Raw genomic sequence first — 11,351 nt, forward strand, 5'->3', positions numbered from 1 at the left:
GTGAATGTGACATGCAGCAGTGTGAAGCACTTTGAGAGGTTGTGAGACTACACACTGGGGTCGCTGGGGACATGTCCCCGACACTTTTTGAAAGCATTTCTTAAAAATATTCTGAAAAATAGTTTGCAACAAGAAATGTTACCTAACAAATGAAAATGCTTTGAGAAAGGTTTATTTGCACAGTAAGAAAACATGCAATGCAATTTAAATATAGAAGAAACAAATGTGCATCGTTCCAAAAAAGTAACTTAAGCCAAAAAGAACAAGCAGCTGATTGCTGCATTATATTCTGTTATATTTTTGTATTGTCACCTGCCGGCGGATTCTTGTTTTGTTTCCCTTTGTATAAAAAAGACATTTCCACCATGAATTGGTGCAGAAAATGTCTCCAGATTGCAGGAAATTAAGTGTTTAATGCTCTGTGTTTCTGGGCGAGGACCCCCAGCATTTCCTATTTCTTCAAATAGTGTTAAAAGTCTACGAGTCTTGTTCTCATGCGTCCTCACATCTCGTATATCACCGCGTCCCTAATCTGAGCCCTCATGTCTTCACCACTTTTCAACACAAAGTGATGCCCTTAAGTTTAGGGATGAGGACGTGTTGTCGTGGAAGTTTGGCGAATGCACAATCTAGACATTCATGATGGGGAATAACATTTACATGAAGTAGAATTCAACAGCTAAGAAAATGAATAAATTATATAACAGTTTTTAAAAACAGGTCTTGTTTGTTTGTAGTCAGGATTTCCTGAGACTGGTTTTTCATTTTCTTTGTGTGAGGGAGTAAAATAAGACGCTGTAACAACGAGCTGAATCATTAATTATCAGTTACTAAAATTACCTTAATTTAATGTATTTGCAGCATCTTGGCCTCAGTCCCGAGACATGGACCCACCGATAACCCCTAAATCGCACTGTAGTTTAATCTGAATGGAAAGATTTAGTAAGATTAAGGGTGAAATTGTTTCCTATAAACTGTTTCTGTTTACAGTTAACGTGGGGGATTACAGCCGCCCTGTCTTCATATTAAATCCTCTTATGACGCCCGCCTGTGAAAAAAAACCATTCACTCCTATTGGACGACCAACATTCCTGACAGCAAGGCGGCGTACTGTAGAGACCCAGCTGACTAAATGAAGGATGGCAGTGAAGCGCGGCACCATTACCCCCATCTGCCTCCACTCTGGGATTTCGGGGACGTCTGTGGACCCACCGCTCTCAGTCTGTTTATCAGACCTGAAAAGACGCAGTGTGAATCTGACCTACATCCTTCCACTTGAGAAGAAACAGACTGGAGACACTCGGGGAGTTTGTGTCTGTATGTTGGACGCCCCTGTCTGTCTTCCTTTCTGTGTGGACCGTATGGAAGCACAGAGTGCAGACAAACTGCTGTTTACGTTTTTGTGCTGAAAAGAAGCGGTGGCCTGCCTCGCCCTCTTCAGCTCCACTTCTTCTGTAATTGACCAAATCCGCCAGGCGCTGTCCACTGCTGCTGAGAGATAGGCCTTTATTGTTTTCTTATGAGGGATAAATCTGTCTCCCCCCCTTCGCTTAAAGCACTTTAGAAACTCTGATGTCTCCTTCATCTTCAGTAATAAAGTCAGCGAGGCCTCAGTGAGCAAATCCACATTTATATATAAACTCAGCAAAAAAAGACGTCCCTTTTTCAGGACACTGTGTTTCAAAGATAATTCTGTAAACATCCAAATAACTTTACAGAACTTTATTGTAAACAAACTTTCCATGCTTTTTCAATGGACCAAAACAATCAATGAACATGCACCTGTGGAACAGTCGTGAAGACACCAACAGCGTACAGACGGCAGCCAATGAAGGTCACAGTTCTAAAGAGACTTCTCGACTGACTCTGAAAGACGCCCAGGGTTCCTGCTCATCTGCATGAACGTGCCTTAGACATGCTGCAAGGAGGCGCGAGGACTGCAGATGTGGCCAGGGCGATAAAATGCAATGTCCGAACTGTGAGACATCTTTCAATTTCTGTTAGTCACATGTCAGTGAATCTTAATTCAGTTCTTTTTATGTTCATTCAAAGATTTACAAATGTATGCTGTTGCATGTTTGCTGAAATTAAAAGCAGTGGAAAGTGAGAGGACCTTTTGCTGAGTTTATACCTATATGAAAATAACAATTTTTAAGACTCCCAGTATTCAAACAACCAGAAAAAAAAAAGTATGTCTTTATCATTCTGTGGCATCAAATTGTGGAACAAATTAAATGATGATTTAAAGCAATGTCCAAACATATTCCATTTTAAAAATTTTAAGATGTGTAAATAAACATAAAAACTCTAAAGTAACGTGGACTAAAGCTGTGCATGTGCTTCAAGTAAAGAAATGACAGAACGTCTGAAGCGTGGGCTGATGGTGCCGTCCTCCTTTTCTAATCCTGCCTCACTGACCTCTGGATGCCACACTGCAGCACTGTGCACCCTTGGGGAGACTGAAGATGCACTTTTGTAGTTGGTATCTTTTAGCAATCAGCTGGCTGCAGACAAACAGGGCAGCAGCTGTGTTGCCCTTGTAATGCCCCCCCCCCCACCACAGACACAAACTGAGCCGTCACCCAGAGGGCCGACTCTGTTAGCATCTCTGCTCCCAATGAAGACCTCGAAGATAAGAGTCGTTGTGATCCTGCAGGACAAAATGACCGTGGGCTCATATTGTGTGTTGTTGGATCCTATCGATGACCTTGCCAGTTGCTGAGATTTCTGGCTTTTTAAAAACTTGCTTTCTGCCCTGGACTTTTGTTTTGGAACAAAATCCTGTGGTGTTGAAATGCTAAACAAAGCCTCCAGCAAACACATTTCAGCCCCAAACGATAAAAAGCCTCATTTTTCATCCAGGAGAGCAAATGCCAAAGCATCCCCGGCGTTGCCTGGTGACAGCTTTGTCTAAGGCAGACACAGACGCCACCGGCTGGGAGCAACAGCAAAGAGGAGGGAGAGCATGATTTAATCAATATCACACAATGAAGAGGTGGTCTAACAAGAATTATCTGCAGTAAGATGTCTGTTTATTATTATTAGTGTTGATTCATCTTGCTCTACAGATACAAAGCGGACGACACACATACGTTTTACGTCTTTTGGTAAGAAACACTAAGTTTAAACAGAAGCTTTGTTTGTTTACAGGAAAACTTTACAGTGTTGTGTTCAGCTGTGTCACCGGAAACAAGGGTTTTGGGCCCCAGACACAGAGGCGGTATAGAGAGTGGGATTTAATAGACAAACGAGGGAAAACTTACAGGCGAGGTGGGGTTCATGGTCCAGAAACAAAACGCACAGTACTCCACAATGAAAACAGGTGAGTAGGTAGTCCATAAATCCACAGAAACAGAAATACAGATTCACACCACGAGTACAATCCACAAGACCGTGGAGAACACAAGAGACTGGGCTCAACGAAACACTAGTGGTGAACAGTGAACACGCAACAACACCAGAGAGACAGAGACTTAAATGCCTAAGGGAGGTGGAGATAACGAGACACAGGTGAAACGCATTGGGCAGGAGCAAACAATCAACCCAGAAACACAAGGACAGGAAGTAAAACAAGACAAAGACACCAGGGGCAGACAAACTACAAAGTAAAACAGCAAACACTGAGAACATAAAACACCAACAACCAAGAATCGTGACACGATTCGGGCGCCTTACAGTCCTTATTACTGATCTATCTAAGTATTAATAAATACAACTATAGCTAATAAATCCTTAATGAAATATGGCTTCTTACAAAGGGGCACCAGCAGTTAAAGGATGCTGCCGTTACATTTGTAAGTACAAGCAGTGAGTTCAGGCATCCTTTACATTCCTGTTAGCATTAGCACACCTAATGTGCAGTACAGGACCTAAACCTGCAGCCTCATCACCAGACAGAATACTGACATTAGACAACTCTGCAAAACATTCACTGCCAACATGTTCAAATCATTAAAAGAATTTACAATTTAAAGCAACTAGAACACAATAGAGGTTACACAGAAATTCAAAAGCTAACAAGTGACATGTAGGTCATCAGAGGGCCACTCAGTTTCTTGGTACCGGTGTCACACTCTGCATGTCTGTCTCTGTTTTCCCCTACACTCTCTCTCTCTCTCTCTCCCTACCTGTGCCTCGTTAGCCTCATGTCTTTCACCTGTGTTGCTCCCGCCCTGCTCATTAGTCCCTGTGTATATATACCTTGTGTTTCTGTCTTGTCTTTGTCGGGTCATTGTATGTTGTCACCCTGTGTAGCAGTTGTTCTCGTGTCTTCAGCCTTACTCGCCCTGTCTCCCTGTTACCCTGCTCATTTTTGGGTTCTGGTTTTCACCCTTTTGGATTTCTGTTGGACAGCCTTTGTTTTTGGACTCAGTCAATCAGCCACTCTGTTGTAAGTGTGCTCGTCTTTTGTTTGCTTATTAAAACCCCTCTGAAATGTTCCTGCTGGCTCTCGTGTCCTGCATTTGGGTCCTCCAACCTACTACCTGCTTCACCCATACCAAACCCTGACAACCGGGACTCTAATTTAGGATTGTTTGTTCTATTCTCCCATGCACAGACGGGGGAAACAAGGGTTTTTTGGATGCAAACACTCAAGCAGAGCAGGTCAAATAAGGGGGGTTTTACCAGCTGTTCAATACCTGCTAAAATACACCAGGAGGGGGAGACACAGGTAATATACACAAGACAGAAAACACAGAAACCCAGGTCTCTCACACCAAAGGCATGTGTCTTATCCACTGCTCCATTACCTCCACATGTTGATAGCTACTGTTGAAATTGAAATATGCCGTATAGAAAATGTGCATTTTCAATCACTGTCACAAACGTTAGTTTACTTTAGAAAATACTTCCAGGGTAAAATGTTTAGCCACATTGACAAACTAACATTTTGACTATCTTGTTTGTAACCAGTGACCATTCTGATGCCATATTCACTGACGTGGTAATACAACAAAGATTTACTTTAGAAAGACAGACGTGGGTTTTGAGCAATTACAGGTTTTGCAGGTAATCTACTGTGTGCTGCTGTTCGTACATCAGTTTTAAGAAATGCACTTACGTTAACCCTTTGATGCACGAGCTATGCAAACCCAGTGTCAACTACAAAAAAGACGCATGTTCATGTTATTTCATGCATGGGGAGTGTTTCTCTTCTTTTTAATTTAATCTCATCATTTAATATTTCAGGTACCTTCTTACACCATGAATTTGTATTCACTTTGGAATTTGATAGGAACTTTTAATATTAATAAAAGTTTGCAATTATGAACATATTTACTGCCACACTTCACAACTGAACACGGCTGCTTTTGCACATTTAATGCATGAAAGTTTTGTTTTACAAAAGAAAATATTAGAAGTTAACTGAGGAATACTGAGTTTATTTATTTCATATATAGCCTATAGAAACTAAAAACTCAGTCAGGTCACTTTTGAGGATGATTCGAGAAATGTATACAAAGCAAGTGAGAGTGACTGCAAATATTTTCCATTGTTGAACAATAATGTGTCTGGTATCATGTTGCTGAAGTCACTTATCAACAAGCCGTCTTCTCTTTGTTGTCCTCCCAGCTGGCGCAGTGTTCTGTCTGAAGTTGCTGTAAAGAGAGTTTTGGTTCTAAAACCAACTTCATGAATCTGAAGGCGCTGCTGTAGTTTAGCTTTCAGCCTCACCCAGATCAGAAGACAAAAATAGAAAGACTTTGTTGTCGGCGCTGTGACGTGTTTTGGTTTGTTTGTTTGTTCAGTTTTGAAGAGATTTCTGCCATTTGCATCAGAGGCTTGAAAAGTTCAGTTTCAGTAAAGTTCCTTCTTCTCTGGTTTAACCCTAACCTGTCAGTCAAATAGCACGTGTGTGGTTATTGTGACGTACAAAGGAAAAGTGTTCAAGAAGTTTCTCTGTGCATCTCACTTCTCTGAACTGCATCACTTCCATCTTTCCCTTGCATCTTAGTCGCTCTCTCCAATGTAGGACACGAGGAGGGAAGAGAAGAGGAAACGCGTGTCTCCTGACGAGGAAAACAGTTTCTGATGATGGCTGGATCAGCTGACAGCAACGATGAAGTATTCAGATCTTTTATTTAAATAAAAACAGAAATACCACAATTTAAAAATACTTGATTGCAAGTAAAAGTAATTTAAGTAAAAGTATGTAAGTACTATCTGTAACATGTATTTAAAAGTAAACGTCAGTCAGTGTTACATTTTTATGATAAACTGCTGGGTTGTTGTTGGTGATGCATTAACATGGAAGCAGCATTTAAATATCGAAGTAGAGCTGATTTTACTCATTTTATATACTGTCAGTTTAATTTACTGCATAACTATCTTAAGCTCGTAAATACAGCTGTCAAGATAAATGTAGTGGAGTAAAAAGAACAATAATTACATCTGAAATATACTAAAGTGAAAGTATAAAGTAACATTAAATAACAATACTAAGTAAAGTAGTAGTCTGTAGCGACTTTTGATGATTTGGAGTTGCTCAGGCAGATAATAAGTGAGCCCAGATACTGCTGCCGGAACAAAGGGGGTTTATTTTAATCTTAATTTAATTTCATCATGATCTCCTCCCTCCTCTCTGCGCGTTTCCCCTTAAAAGACACATTTTGACGAGCATCTGCACTTTTCTTAAAAACTGCGTTCTGTTGTTGATTCTCTACTTGTACAATATAGCGCGACCAATCTGTTTCAAATCTGCACTCCATGTTTACTTTTCACAGGTAGCTTTGTACATATTGTTAAAAGTGTTTATGGTTTGTTTTTCACCTCAGTTTCTTAGATAACCTTTTAGCATTAGCCAGTCACTCCGGCCGTGTCTCAATTTGGATCCTTCCGTCAGCACACTAACATGTAGTACACGGTGTACACTATGTACTCACTTGTGCGTGAATTTCGACAGGGTAACGTTGTCTCAGTACAAACATGGAAGTTGTGAACATTTGACTTGGCGAAATGGAACCGGACAAATAATTATCACCAATTTTTGACAGCGATTGTTGGCGCCAAAATTTCTGCCAGCTTGTTTGCTCACTTGACAATTTGATTGAAAATAAAAATGAACATACTTTTAATTGTACTTGTTTGTACGCACTTGTGCAGTCTAAATAGCAAGTGTAAGTTCAGAAGGATGTGAATTAAGACAAGCATCAGTGTAGCACCAACATTAGCCCTAGATAACGTCATATGGGTCTTTTTTACACTCTGTGCTTGGACTGTACTCACTTTCACACTACAAGTCAGTCACTTTCATTTTTGGCAGCTCTTCCAAGCACTGAGTGCAAAAAAAGAGCCATAGCGACCTGATGTTAGCAAAGATGTGAAAATCAGTTACTGCAGAGATGACAGGAAGTAAACAGACGTGCAGCTAGTAAAACAGATATAGGTCACACTATATTGTGCAAGCAGAGAATTTAGCCCATGTAACATGTAAATACACTTGCTCAGATGCTGGAGGCACATAAGCCATGATGACAGTTATTTATTTATAATAAATATAATATAATAAACATTATTATATATATTAATGCAGAAATTTCTCATAAAAATAGTTTAAATCCCAAATAGAAATTATGTAAATGTATTTCACATCAAACCATAATTTCTATCCAACATATCACTGAATGGAAATGATGAAGAAATTAAAGCAGACTCTCCTCCTCTCTCTGACTATAACATTATCCATGATACAGATTAAAATGGAGAATAACTGAAGCGTCATTCTAATGAAAGACGAAGGAATGAAGGCAAACGGTTGAAAAAGGAAAAGGGTGGTATTTCTTTTTGATGACTCTATAAATTCAGACCAAAAAAACCCAAAATAAATGGAACTGCGTTTTTATGTGGAGCGCTGAAGTTTTCTGCCAGCATGGAAACCAGCAATCAGCTTTAAGCACACACACAGAAATGGTCCGCTGAGAGTCATAATTCACAGAGTAATTCTGGCCTCCTGGCTGGCTGCTTTAGATGAATGTTTCTACCCAGAGAGTAAACAAAATTCTGAAATAGCGTTAATATCATCCAGCTGGGTGAAACTGAAACCAATCACCAATTCTGTCTCATCACACTGTGAAGGGAAACAGTGCTGCTGCTGCTAAACAGATACTTTATGAGGAATGGGCTTCTGCAAGACAACGCAGCCTCCACAGACCCAGCAGCAGCAATATATGAGCCTCAGAAGGGACAGGGGGAGTCCTTAAGGAAGGCTTTCACAACCCAGAGTGGGGGCCCCCTACTGTCTGAGACAAGACAGCACAGCAAAAGCAAAACCTCTGGATCTTCCATCACCAGGTTACCACAGCTCCTGTTGGATTTGGTTGCGACTCTGAGTGAACAACAATAATTTATTGACATGCGAACGTGAAAAGTAATTTGCCGATTAGACGCCATTGTGATGAAATCCCCCTGATGGAGTCGAAACACTGGTGGTGGTGAGATGAAAGGGTGAAGAAGATGCCGGGGATCTGGATGAGAAGAGGGGAAGACTTCTGCTGCGCTTGAACTGGGCCTGGATCTGATGAGCAGGAGGTGAATGGGGTGGAGGAAATGACAGCTGGCAGCAGGGCAGGGAACAGATTTAAAGTGTGAAACCTGAAAGGAAAAATAGGTGACACAGTCAGCTGTTAGGGGCAGGGAGAGAGAGAGATTTGTGAATGAGTGATAAGTATAGTCTACCTGGTTGAACTTACGCTGAGCTGACTACATTTTAAATGATGCCGGCTGTCTGAAAATGGCTCTGAATCCAAAATCTGTAGAAAAACAGACAAAAGAAGCGTCTCATTTTTCAGTCAGGGAACTCAAATACCTGTAAACTAGCTGGTGTTGGATCTGTTTCTGCCACAGCCGAGACACGGCAGCAGGTTGGAAGAAGTTGAACCGCTACTAACTCTCTCCTTGAAACTGTCACCGCAGCTTTGCAGGCATGGGTAACCAACCTCCTGCTGTCTGAAAGCACCTGAACTGATGTGTCGCAGTGTGTCCCGGTTAATAAGTTTAGCCGGGGTTTCTGAAGTGTAAACTTCCCAAAACGTATTTGTAAATCCAAACCAAAAGAAGAGCAGCTTGCATTAGCCTAAACTCCTGATCTCATCACAGGGTGTCACATGCTTAGCCAAGACCCCTTGGCGTCACTTTTTAACGCCCTGGGTACACTTTAGTGTTAAGAAGTTAGGAACAATAAATATGCAACATCAGGTTAGACCTTCAAAATAAAACTAGTGGTCACACATTTGGTTAGGTTTAGGCACCAAAACTTACTTAGATCTTGGTTACTTATGTGACTTAAATTATGACTCTGCCATCCCTACACACAAAACAATCTCCCTGTCCTCAATTGTGACACCATCTTTAGGCATCCAGTCTTCTCCCTACTCCGTCTCCGCCGCTGGAGTGGGCAGAAAAGAGTACCGGCAGCCTGTGATTAGCAGTGTACGCAAGAAAAAGTTACTCTGCGTTGCTACCAGACGCCGAAGGACGTAACACAGTGAAGCTATTAGACGCCGTGGGAATGAGAACAGGCGTCCAGGACCAAACCCCATTCAGTGGGTTATTGATAATGATGTGCTTTTTGGCCTTGTTAGTAGTGCTACGTTACTACTGCAGGCAGTAAGCCAGTTAGCTGCACATTATAATGTTTGTAGCTTACATTAGAGCAGACGTGAACACTGTTGTATTCATTCCTCACAATTATGTTTGTTTTTGCAAGCAAACTAACTTAGCACTTTACCAAGAAACTTTTATTTCTAAGGAGCACTTCCAAAATGCTGATTCTAACCTCTGAAATCAAATAAACATCACAATACATTAACAGACGTCCTCCCGCCCTGATGCATCTGCCTGATTACCACTTTATTGCTTTCCCTGTTGTTACAGCTGACTCGTATACAACAAATAGCTGCATTTATTCTGTGGTCTTACTGGCTAAACTCACACTGAAGCTGTCAAACCAAAGGAATTATTCCCTTTGCGGCTGAAATATTTTCAGACATCGCTGCATCTCCTCTCATTCGTAGCAGCTCGATGGGTAAAATAGCTGACGGGGCAGAAACTCAGCCCTCCAGGACTCTAAGCCAATCTCTCTGATTGAACAATTAGTGAAAACGTTTAACTGTGACCACGCAGGCCGTCGGCAGCATCGATCCATAGTGATTTTTACTAATGTGGTTTCTGTAAAGCAGGCAGTGACAGAGCCAACTTTCAAGATCTCTGTGCTCAGTATGGGTGCTTTTCATTGATTGTGGTAAACAACAGACTAAAGGTAGATAATTGAGCAATGAGCCAGGTGAGACTTCTGGGGTTAAATGAGACGTGAAAGTACCTCAAGCTGTTAGAAAAGAGCTTATTTAAATGGATTGGGCAGAACTGTTGTTGTTGCAATTAATGAAACTGTGAAAATACTTATAGAGTTTCATCTGAAGAAAATCTTACCTGACTGTTTTTAGATTAGAGGCAGCTGGTATTAACTGTTATTAGAGGATTAATCTGACTGAATCTCAATCATTGTCCAGAAATTATTAAAACCCATCAGTGAGCCTCGCTGCTTTCCTTCATCACCACGAACACACACTGTAGTTTATTCTGATTCAGTCCCACACACACCGTCCTGCTGCCCCGAATACTGACTACAGCACCACATGTGGAATCATCCGCAGCTGACAATAGTCCCCAACAAATGGACTATTTCCTCCTGTTGTTCGTTAAAAACTACAGTGAGCAGCTGTTTTAGGAAACTAATGAGCCTTTTTTCAATAAATGTTGAACAGAACTGAATTTTTCTCGACATGTCAGAGAACACAGATATGTGGGAGAGATTCTGAATGTGCAGAAAGTTTTGAACATGAGCAGAAAACCTGCTAAGACACAGGAACTGTAAAAGTGCTGGAGTTTCTAAGTGACTCAAAATGAAATGATTAATCATTGAGGTGAAAAGGTGCCACATCATGCACGTGCAGAGGGCGGTGCGATGGGTGCTTGAGCACCTGCCCTTTTGTCAATGATGTTAGCAATTAATTAATTAATACATTTTTAAATGTGTAAAGGCCTGCAGTAAAATGAATGAATAATAATTTTGCAGTAAATAAAATGACCCACTTTATGCTCACCTTCAGACACCGTCAGTGATTCAGCAGCTCTGCCTGCGGGACGCCTGCCATTCCGCCGGTAAGAGGGGTAAGGTCAGTGTCAGTGTAAAATAAATAATATCCCTGACATCAAAGTAAAGAGTGAAGAAGAAATGGCCCTATATAGATTTCAGAAAAAGGTATGAAATGTTAACATGAAAGGTAAATGCTGCTCTGTCATGGTTATTATGAGCCAACAGAATGAACACACACACACACACACACACACAC

The 11,351-nt window shown here is 41.1% G+C and overlaps 2 long non-coding RNA genes across 2 annotated transcripts in view; both read right to left on the reverse strand.

The window, feature by feature from the left end:
- Positions 1-3,573, reverse strand: part of LOC123958544 — a 22,738-nt gene extending 19,165 nt beyond the window's left edge. Inside the window, exon 1 of the long non-coding RNA XR_006822110.1 lies at positions 3,264-3,573. This is a non-coding gene — a long non-coding RNA (uncharacterized LOC123958544). The remainder of the gene's footprint in view (positions 1-3,263) is intronic.
- A 2,645-nt stretch (positions 3,574-6,218) lies between these two features.
- LOC123958483 lies at positions 6,219-10,637 on the reverse strand. Its single transcript, XR_006822083.1, has 3 exons — positions 10,429-10,637; positions 8,691-8,750; positions 6,219-8,592 (listed from the first exon to the last, which is right to left on the reverse strand). It is a non-coding gene; the product is annotated as an uncharacterized LOC123958483 (long non-coding RNA).
- Between the last annotated feature and the right edge of the window lie 714 nt (positions 10,638-11,351).

This window comes from Micropterus dolomieu, linkage group LG20, assembly GCF_021292245.1.
Source record: "Micropterus dolomieu isolate WLL.071019.BEF.003 ecotype Adirondacks linkage group LG20, ASM2129224v1, whole genome shotgun sequence".
NCBI classification, from domain to species: domain Eukaryota; kingdom Metazoa; phylum Chordata; class Actinopteri; order Centrarchiformes; family Centrarchidae; genus Micropterus; species Micropterus dolomieu.